The sequence below is a fragment of the Ambystoma mexicanum genome, chromosome 5q, assembly GCF_040938575.1.
Source record: "Ambystoma mexicanum isolate Mex_15411 chromosome 5q, UKY_AmexF1_1, whole genome shotgun sequence".
In the NCBI taxonomy this organism is placed as follows: Eukaryota; Metazoa; Chordata; class Amphibia; order Caudata; family Ambystomatidae; genus Ambystoma; species Ambystoma mexicanum.
Window position 1 is genome coordinate 1373002389 of NC_090933.1, and position 10962 is coordinate 1373013350.

Genomic DNA, 10962 nt, shown 5'->3' on the forward strand with positions numbered 1-10962 from the left:
AAGTGGACATAGCCGATGTGGCCCCTGGGCCTCCCCAGGTGCGGCTTTGCCGGTGTTTTGGGTGATCGTGTTGTAACTGTCCTAAATGAACTCTGGTGAGGGTGCAAGCTGGTTTCCGGCGACTCCATAAGGAAGATGGACATCATGAGTGACATTCCCCGGAAGACTGTGAGCCGGCAGACATGGACTTGCTTAAAATGGTCCAGTTAGTGGGCAATGTTGTGTGGTGCGCACCTGTAGACTCCGAGTGCTTTATGTGGTGCCAGTAGCCCTCACTGGTGCCGTTCAGGGACATGAGAGCCACTCACCCAGGTTAATAAAGGGTGTGTAAAGTAGTAGAGTGGCTCCAGTAGTAGTAGTGGTAGTTATGGTGGGATTTTGGAGTTTTGTATTTGGTTATGAAAAAGGAGGAGTGTTGCATGGCACCCCTGTGAGGGGCCATGGTACATTCCACGGAGTTGTGTGGTCACATGGTTACCCATGTGACCAACCTAATAAAAGGTCCGAGCCGCTTCCGGCTCGGCAGTCACGAGTGAACCTGACTCCGCGTGGTGTGTTGTGTTGGTGCCGGGGGGGGTGCCTCGCCACGTGTGCTGGGCCCAAAGTCGGGGCCCAGCTTGAGGACGGTGCCCCTGCCGGGCAACGCCGTCCGGACGGTGCCCCTGCCGGGCAACGCCGTCCCTGTGGGTCCCCCAGCCATGTGAGGCGGGTTGGGGATGCGACCCCGGCCTGGGTGCCCCCAGAGCCGGGGCCGCGGTGATCCGGTTGCCAGCCGGCCATTTGGGGAGCTCCGGTGTCCCGGAGCGGGTGGGATGAACCCCCACCCTACATCCAGCGGCGTGATCGCCGCACTTCACCCTGTGGTGTCGGGTGCCACCCGACCCGAGTGCGGGGCTGCCCGGTGGACCGGGACAGCCCCCAACAATTGGCCATGTTACAATATTATATAGCGCCTTGGATTAAGGCGCTATATAAAACAATAAATACAAATATTTCAGGGCTGTATTATTTTGCAATCTGGGACTTCTAGTCGCCATGCAATAAAATATTGTTGTTCTAACACACTATGTCAGTGTTCTGTCTATGTATGTTTTTCTTGTTGTGTTATGTTTCTTACTTTTGAGACCTTTCCACAACTTTTTAGGTGCACGCTTGTTTTTTCCGCTTATTTGGATGTGAGTCAGCTTGTTTTGGGCTTGTTTTTGAAGGGCATTCAGCTTATTTTTTCCTTCCGACCTGGCAACACTGAGCGGAAGAGTCACCGTCCTCGCCCGGGCGAGAGAGAGCGGGACTGAGGGCGGCGGCACACTGGCTGTCCCCCGGCCGCGGGAGCTGGGCTCGCTCAGGCGCAGCTTCCACAGAGGCCCCGCGGTAGCCACGGTGCGTGTACGCAGCGCACTCGCCCGCCGGGACCACACGCTCTCTAATGAGCAGAGAGAGCGCCCAGAGCCGGCTGCTCCCCTCCCTGTGGGGCAGCAGCTCCTCCTGGAGCGGCACTCCCTCACTCACTCCCTCGCAGAGAGCACTCCCTACAGATATTCCCCATCATTAAACACACGCTTCAAATGCAGCTTTCAGTTCATTTGAAATCTTCTTTTAATAGTAACTTTAAAAACCAAATATTCACATACATTTTTAATTATGGGCAATATTGTTAAGCAAGACAATGAACTACGCCTTTAAACAAGAGCGTACGTTGCAAGCACCTCTGTGGTTGTGCATCGTGCCTCGGGCGTTTCCCCGGGTGCAGCATGCTCGCTTGACTTTCCAAGCGCCTCACTGTATAATAGCGCTATGCGTGGGGACTCCTGTTCAGTGCGTTTATCCGGTTCAGCAGTTTTCTGTGGCCTGAATTGTAAGATGATTTTGTTCAGTGTTTTGTAAAGATGAGTTCCAGTACAACGATGACTGACCTTTTGAAGTGTACTGGTAACTTCTTTAGTAAGACCCATATACATTACAATAAAATCATCAGGTACACGTACAATGGGGACATCGTTCACCAGCACCCTCTCTCACGTGGTCTCATTCTCCAAATGCCTCATATGCAACACACTCGTACAATAACATTCTCTCAGTCTGCATTCTCTGTCACTCACTCCAACATTTCAAACAGGGTCCAGGGAAGACTGAATATCCCCCCTCCCCCTTTAATAACAAAACCACAGCCACTAGCAAAACACATATACACACAAACACACCATCCAAAAATGCGTTCCTCTCTCAACTCCTATACTAGATCACTACACACCCACACAACCCTGTGACCGTCCTCACCTTGTGGGACAAACACTTCTCCATGCAATGACTCTCCCATTTCCTACATAGTAAAGGAGTGACACCAACAACATAAGAAAATACAATTTCAAACTTTTCAACATCAGGCATACCAGCCCCTCTTCTATACATCTACTCAACTCGCCGCACACATCATCAACAGCCAACACTTGACTCCCTCCAACCCGCTCCATTGCGCACAACTCGCTGGCTGTGCATTCCACATAGTTCCTTTCAAGCAGGCTGGGTGTTCCGAACGCACGCGTAGCCAACACCATCACAAAGTCACCCCAAGTGCTCAGTGCCTCTACCCCACCATGTGCCTATGACCACCTTCCACACAACAGCCATCTTAAAGGAGCCCCGCATTACACACTCGCTGCATCATATAACTAGACACTATCACAACATTCATCATCACTAGCATTTCTACATGTCACAAATGCAATAAACTGTGCATTTCTACCAACTGTGAATTCTACATTTAAACCTCTAAATAGTCTAGCTCATAAAAGTCCCACCTGTAAAAGCAAAAAATGAATGTAGTCTATTTCACCAAATCACACTTTTGAAACTCATACTTATCGTAACCAGTCCACACTAGCTATTCATTTCCAAAATCCATCTGTGGGAAACAAAACTGTTAACACTAAATTTCCATTGTACTTAAATCACTACTATGCATTCTCCAATAGGGGCCACGACATCAGACATTTCCATTCAGAGCACACCAAATCAATCACACACTTCAACAATGTCGCAATACAAAACAGGCCTCACAACTATTTCCTGAAACTAAATTTCTCAATATATCTCTAATATTACAATGCCACTATGCCTCAATCTGTTTCATTGTAATCTCTTTGAAAAACTTCAACGAGTCAGGATCGAACTCCTGCAAAATCAAAAGATGATTGTTTCTAGGCACTTTAAGATACCATCACGTTTTGCACAGAAACTATGATTCAATTGAATTTCTTCCATTTCCCCCTCCACCTCCAGGATTGAGCCATTGCAGATAGCGCACATCCCCACATTGTACCTTGCAGGCAACAGTCAAACATTATCCATCTTGTACCCGTAGGGATCCTCTTTGTTGTATTTAGCCCTTTTTATTAACAGCTCACTTGCAGAATTGCTTTTATCCAGATCTGCTCTCTTCAAGGGTCTTTAACCTTCCATTCAGTCAAGTCGCTATCTGTGCCTCCATAACAGCTCGCCTTATCCTGCGCCAAGTTCTCGACGGCACCATTAGCCGCCTCATTTGTTGCCGCTATCTCATTACTGTCCTCCATGTCCTGCCTCTTCTCCCTCTGCAGCACAATCACCAACACACAGAACCCCTTCACCTTGTGCTGCGTCACTATTTGCAGCTAATTATGGTTTCCCAGTGCTCGCCGGGACATGCGCGCAATGTGATTAAGTCACGCAACAATGAATGCTCATTTCTTTAAACTTCCATCTCAGGAAATGCCTCCCTCGAAAGCCTTACACTAAAAGCGTTCTGATGCATCTCCAATACTCCCTACGTTCCCTGTTAAGTCACCAGTGCAAAATCAACACAAAGGGAAACGGAGCACCCAGCACCAACAAACTTTGTGCTCCAGTGGACTCTTACCCCGCCTTCTACAAGGAACAGGTGAGCACTTCCACGCCTGTCGCACCATTACCAAGTGCCTCACACCTCTTCTGGACAAAAGCTCTGAGTGTCACCATAGCTCTCAACTCACCCGCTTTTGGCGGGTGTCACCCGCCTTGTAAACAGGTGAGTCACCCGCCAAGCCTCGTGCACGCCCATTCATTTCAATGGGCCTCTCACCCGCCAAACACAAAATCGGGTGATTTCACCCGCCTTTGCATCGAAAAAGGTTGAGAGCTATGGTGTCACTGTGCACACGCTATAGGAAATGCCTAACCACTTCCTGTCCTCAGACGCTGTGCTTTACTCCTGTAGCGCTGCCTCACAGCCTCTTCACAACAGAGGCTGTCTTCCCTCAGTACATGAAACAGCTTTCCGGTCCCAGAACAAGATATCCGCAGTGCTTTTACTGCCTAGTAAAGTCAGATTTGAGCACCCAGGTCCCACCAGTATGCTTCAATGAGCTCCAAGCCCCTCCAATGCTCTGCTGATGGGCCCCATGCCCCCCCAGATGCTCAGCTAACTGGGCCCTTAGCCCCACCAGTGTCCTTGCAGCTCCTTTGCCTGCCTGCTGGCCCTGGCGCTGCCTCCTACATCAAGCACACCCAGCGCTGGTCTTCTCTGCGTCTACTGGCAAACAGCGCAGCCCCTACCTGAGAGAGGATCTTCATGGGTGGTTGGGGGATGGTGAATGTGCCCTTATTTGTGCTGTCCCCCTGCACAGCCAACATCCTCGTCGCATTGTAAAGATGGGTTCCTGGCCAGATGACTCCGACATCTTGGAGTGTGCTGGTAACTTCTTTAATTAGTCCCATGTACATGACGATCATCAGGTCGGGTACATAAAATGGGAACATCATTGGGACAACATTCACCAGCATCCTCTCTCAGGGAGTCTTTCTCCCAATTTCCTCACATGGTACACACTTGTACAATAACATTGTCTCAGCCTGCATTCTCTGTCACTCACTGCAACATTCCTAATGGGGTCCAGGGAAGACTGAATCACAACATGTTGCTTGATAGTGGGCAGCCTAAGCGTATGTCTGCAAGATGAACCCATGTGCTAGCCAGTCATAGATTTTCAGCTGTTCTGAGGTGTCTTTTCTCCTTTATTACTCAGCATACCCTGATCCTTAAACTTCCCTCTCACCCCATCACAGGATTTTGTAAGTAAGTGATCTTGTATAGACCCTGCCTGCCATTACTGGTGGTCTCGCTTTGGTTGGGCAGGACTTCATTAGTGGCACAGCGTAAAAGGCAGATGCGACACCCGTGGTGTTAATGGGTGCAGATTGGAAGTACCCAGTTCCTAAGTGCCAAGCACATTTGATGGGTTACAGCTCTTTGGGTTTAGGATTGGTTAGCCGTAGATGTGGGTGCTTGCCACAGTGCTGAATAGGGAAACTTAGTCGTGGCTCAGTTAGTGTTGATGTGCTAATGGCTAGGTCTGGGGAAGTATTTTGTGGGGGGTTTTGTGTGTAGGGTGGTAGGAGTAATTAGAGGGGAGCTGGTTAGTTGGCAAAGGTGGTAGTAGGCCTTACAAGGAAAAACATCCTTCAACCCTGCACTCATACCCTTAGCCATTTGCAGACACGTTGCAAGTCTCTAGCTCCCAATGACCCAGTCTTGCACTTCTGTCTCAAAAAGATACATCAAGAAATGAAGAATTTTGTGCTTGCCACCTGTGCAATCCTTGTCTGCAGAAACCGCTTTCACTGCACATTGCGTGTATCCTTGTCCTGGAAACAGCCTGTATTGTACACTGTTTGCAGCCTTACCCCTGAACAGCATTACCAACCATTTACCACAAAAAGGACACATGCATAACCTTGGAATATAGTGTTTACTGTACACTGTGGCCCCTGTACAATGCCTTACCTCAGTAATACACCCTACTGTATACTGAATTCTACTCACACTCTCGCAGTTTATAAAATATCCCTATATTCAATTAATGTTTAACCACGGAAACAGCCTGGCTCTACACTGGAGGTACAGTGTATGCGGCCTGCATGGACCCTTTCCTTGAGAAAAAACGCTTTACTATACCCTATGACCTCCTTTTATACACGGTATGGTAAATTCGAATAAACACTACAAGAAACAGCCTCTGCTCCTCCCTGTTTGCTACCAGTACACACAATCATTTCCCCAGAAACATCCTCCTTGGTACACTCTTGCCACCAATATGCACCCATACCCCAGAATTTCCTATGCTGTACACAGAATACTGTGCACCCAAATACATGCTTACCCACAGAAATAGCCTTTACTTTACACAGCATTATACATTCACACACACATTCTCCAAGAAAACACCTCTGGCCTACTCTGTATACTACTTTGCCTCAATGTTGAAAATACTGAGATCATCCTCCTAGGCCCTACAGAAACCCTGTCCAAACTCAACCAAAAATTCAGCAACTTCACCATTGACAACACCACCATCCCCGTCTGCCCATCGGACAAGACCCTTGGAGTCTACTTAGACTTCCCTGTCTATGACACGACAGGTCAGCGCTCTTTCCACCACCTCCGCCCAGACCACTAAACAAATAACTGCCATCAAACCCTTCCTATCCAATCAAAACTGCCTCTCTATAGCTCGAGCCATTATCAGAGCTAAATTAGACTACTGTGACACTCTCCTAGAAGGCACCTGGAATAGGCTTCAAGTAGTCCAAAACAACGTGCCTAGAGCAGCTCTTAGTATCCTTCTTGACTTCTCAGCTGCTTTTGACCTGGTGGATCATAGGGTCTTATGTAAACACCTGGATTCTACTGCCAACTTTTCAAAAGAGGCTATAACCTGGATTGAATCCTTCCTGAGCGACAGAACTACAAGGGCTTTTGCTCCTTCTGCGGCAGCAGACCCCATTCCAATCATACGTGGTGCCTCCCAAGTGTCCTGTGTCTCCCCCACATTATACAACATATTTACCAAGCCCTTCTTCGATGATCTAGACCTTCTCGGTATCACCTACACTAACTATGCAGATGATACCCAAATACTCCTCCCCCTTTCCAGGGATTGCGGAGCGGATTTGTCCTTAGTGAATAAGGTGTATCTCATCCAGGCATGGATGGCCACACACGGTCTATGCCGGAATGATTTAAAAAACAGAACTCATCATCCTGGGCACCCACACTAACCTAAAAAACTAGGAAAGGACTACTCCGCCTTCATCATTGACGGTAATCCCATTAAGGTAGCCAAGGAGGTAAAATCCCTAGGTTTTTTACCTCGGCTCCACCCTATCTCTGACCAACAAAGTCAACACCCTGGCCTCTACTACAGCCTACACCTGTAAACTGATCAGATTGTACAAACCGTTTCTGTCGGATGATAATTGCATCACACTGGCCAGAGCCCTGACCTTATCTAGGCTCGATTACTGCAATGCACTCTACATTGGCGCTAACAAATCGATCATCCAAAAAAATTGAAATCCTTCAAAATAATGCACTTGGAACGGCCCTGGGCGTCCCAAAAGATAAGGTGCCAAAACAATTGGCTCTCCACACTTAACAAAATTCACCTGAAAACTGCCTCCCTGACACAAGGCACTGAATAATGCTGCCCCTAGCTACCTCATCAATAGATTTCACAGAAGAACCTCCACCAGACCCACAACACTTACCAATACCAACTGCATCACCATACCCAGATTTAGGCTATCCAGAGTCTGGGGCAACAGCTTCCAAGTCAAAGCCGCCCAACTATGGAACTCCCTACCGCACCACATTAGAGAAGATCAATCCTTCCCAAAGTTTACACTAAGCTACATCAACTGGCTCAAGTCGAACAACACCCAATAGCCCTCCTGTATACTTGGCCATGCTCTCATTCTGCCACCCCTGCTGTATATATACGTACCTTTCTGCTAATCATTTAGCTATATATTTCTTCCATAATTGCTGTATATGTTGTTAATAATAGGCACCACTGATGTATATTACTCGCTGTATATTTTTGCTAAACTGTAATCTTCTGATTTATACTATTTGTCGCACACTGCCTTGCCCATTTTGTAACCTGTCATTCAAGCTTCGCATTACCTGTACTGTTGCGCCCTGATACCTCTGGGTCTGGTGCGCATTATAAATGAATAGACTAAACTAAAGAGACCACATCACGCAGGCCAGCTGGTCTTCCCACTGGCTCCCTGTAAAAGAGAATCACTTTCAAGACCCTCACCCTAATGCATAAATGCTTAAGCCTTTCCGTCCGCCTTACCTGTCAGAAACTATCATTAGAGTGTCCTCTGCACGCCCCAAAAGAAGCCATTATGCCAACCAACTCTGCATCCCGCACATCAAAAGAGCCAAAGCAGGTGGAGTTGGTTTTCCCCACTTAGCTTCCAAACTCTGGAACGCCCTACCCAAAGCTCTAAGGGCTGAGACAACCCTCACTGCTTTCTGCAAAGGCCTCAAAACCATTATCTTTAACTCACACCCTTTCCCCCACCTCCCCTACTCGCTGCATACTACTTCCTCCGTGTAACCAGGTTGTGACTATTCTGCCTCACCTTCTGTAACTAAGCTTTCTCCTGTAACAGTGCCGTGATGCCTCTGGCCTTATGGGCGCTCTATACATTTTAATAAATAAATAAAACAGATTAAACAATTATCCCCAGAAACATCCTGTAGTATACACACTTGGCACCTGTATGCACCCTTAACCTCAGAAATGGACTCTTCTGTACACCATGCCCCGTGCATATAGGCTTACCCACAGGAACAGGCTCTACTGAATAAAGCATAGCACCATTATCACACTGTTGTGTAAAGAAAGGTAGTGAGGTGTGTTTGTCGGTTGCATGTGAATTCAACATATTTTGACGTGCTTATCCATACAAAGGTTATCCTAAAGCACACTGTATGACTCCTGTAAACAGTAAATCCCCACTGTAAATTATGTGGCACCTGCTTTCACATGCGTACTCTAGAAATTATCAATAATGTATACATAATTTTATCAGTGCCCAGAAACAACCAATACTCTATAGGCGGGGTTACAAGTGATATGTCAGCCGAATTTGCACCTCTTTCTTACCACATGTAGGTGGTCATAATGCCATCAAGGAGTCCTAGTTTGCTGCAGGGGGGGTGTGAGAAAATAACAAAAAAGTTACCACGTTTATTTTTTTCTCCAGAAAATGCCAATAAAATGATGTACAAAGAAGCCTGTGGTTGTTTCTTGTAAGAGGTAGGAACAAAGCTTTAAAGTACAGTGGACCATCAGCTTTTGTGAGAGGTAGGCAATCCACCCCTCCCCTCCCTTTTTTTCGCATTAGGACATGCTTGGACGGAATGGAAGAGGAGGGTAGGAAAGCTCAAAGGGAACACAGAAAGGCATACATTTCTGAAAAGTAGACTGTTAGGGAGAATTCTCCAGAACAGCTAATGTCCCTTACCTACTGAGTCCCTCTGCAGCTTTGCTGGATTTCTAGGATTTATTTTTTTCACCTGGTAAGAGTGTGAGCCTTTTTTCCCACTCTTACATGTGTTTTTCTGTGTGTTTTACATTTATGTGTTCATAGGCTGTAGAGTCTCACCTTCTCCATAGGCATCATCTTTTTACTGTGTGTTACATAGCACCTTTACTGTAGTGACACAGAATTGTCTTTTTCCGACTTCCCACTCGGACTCTTTCTGGGACTGACTACTGTCTCACAGAACATGTAAAGTTGCCATTGACTTTATTAGTCTTTTTAAATTCAGACCCAGTACAAACTATCTTCCATAGAGTACTGGAAAGGGTAGTTATCCCTTTTTGTCTGTTTCTCATGGAACATTATTTCGTTCCCCTACTTTAAGATTTGGCTGGTGGCAGTGGTATCTACCATTTATTTTCCTACTGCGGGCTATGAAAATAGCCTTGGTACTGTTTTAGGCTATGTTAGTAGCCTTTAACTTTAATGCGCTGGACCCCTTTTAATTTTATTTGGTTCCGGCTGGGTTTATTCGACATTTCTTTTTGTAAAGGTCTTTCTGACATGCCTGCCTCAATCTAAAATGATCACTTTTACCAAAAAAGGATACAAATAGAATACTTAAAGGATACACGATGGATCTGGGTCTTCCTTCTAACCATCAGTGAAGAATCCTCAAGGAAGAATCATTTCCCTTGATTCTACTAACTGTCTGAAGTAATACACAGCCAGCATGAAGAATCAATTGAAAGGATGAATAACTATGCACAGCCTCCAATCTGTTACAAATAAAACAAATGGTAAATACCAGGTCTTCCCTCCCGGTTACATTTAATCTCCACTATGTTCTGCACTAACCTAAAATGATTAGATGACTTGTTGATGAGAAGAACCGTGAAGTCCCAGATGAATCCAACCACAAAGGAAAACAACAGCAAGGAAGGGAAGGTAAGTAAGAAGCTAATCCCGAACAGAACGAGGGCCGTACTAGAGTCGGGTTGGTGCACTTTGGATAGCGTTCGTTAGTTCAGTGCACAAAACATAATTCTGAATTGGTTATCACTGAAGTGCAGTACGTTATTCACCCTGAAAGTCTTTAGCATGTCCAAACTAAATATTCTCTTATGAGGAATTCTTTATCAAGGAAAACTCACCCCGACTGGGATAAAGTGTTACATCACACCATTGGAAAGGAAAACAAACGGCAACTAATAGCTCTTCCGTATTTCCGGAAGTATAGTGGATTCAAATACTTTAAATGGTATAATTATTGTACCTGTGTCTTCAGTGTCCGTATGTAGTAGCAAAGACACAGCCCCTGTAGAGCCGCAGTAGAAACAGCCCCTGTGGGGCCGCAGGAGAAACAGGCTCTGGCTATGAAAGCCACTGCGGGAATGGCTTGCAGCTGGGAGGTTAATGCGGGAATCGGGGGAGCTGGAGTCATCTCGCGTGGAAATGAAGCAGACGTGAAAATGTTGATAAATTGAACTGGAAGCTCTGTGGCCGGCAGGGAAGCCGCAGCAGGAACGAGCGTATGCTGGGAATGTATGCAGCCGGCTGGGAAGCCTTGACATGGTATAGCGTACCCGAAATGATTGTAGATGACAG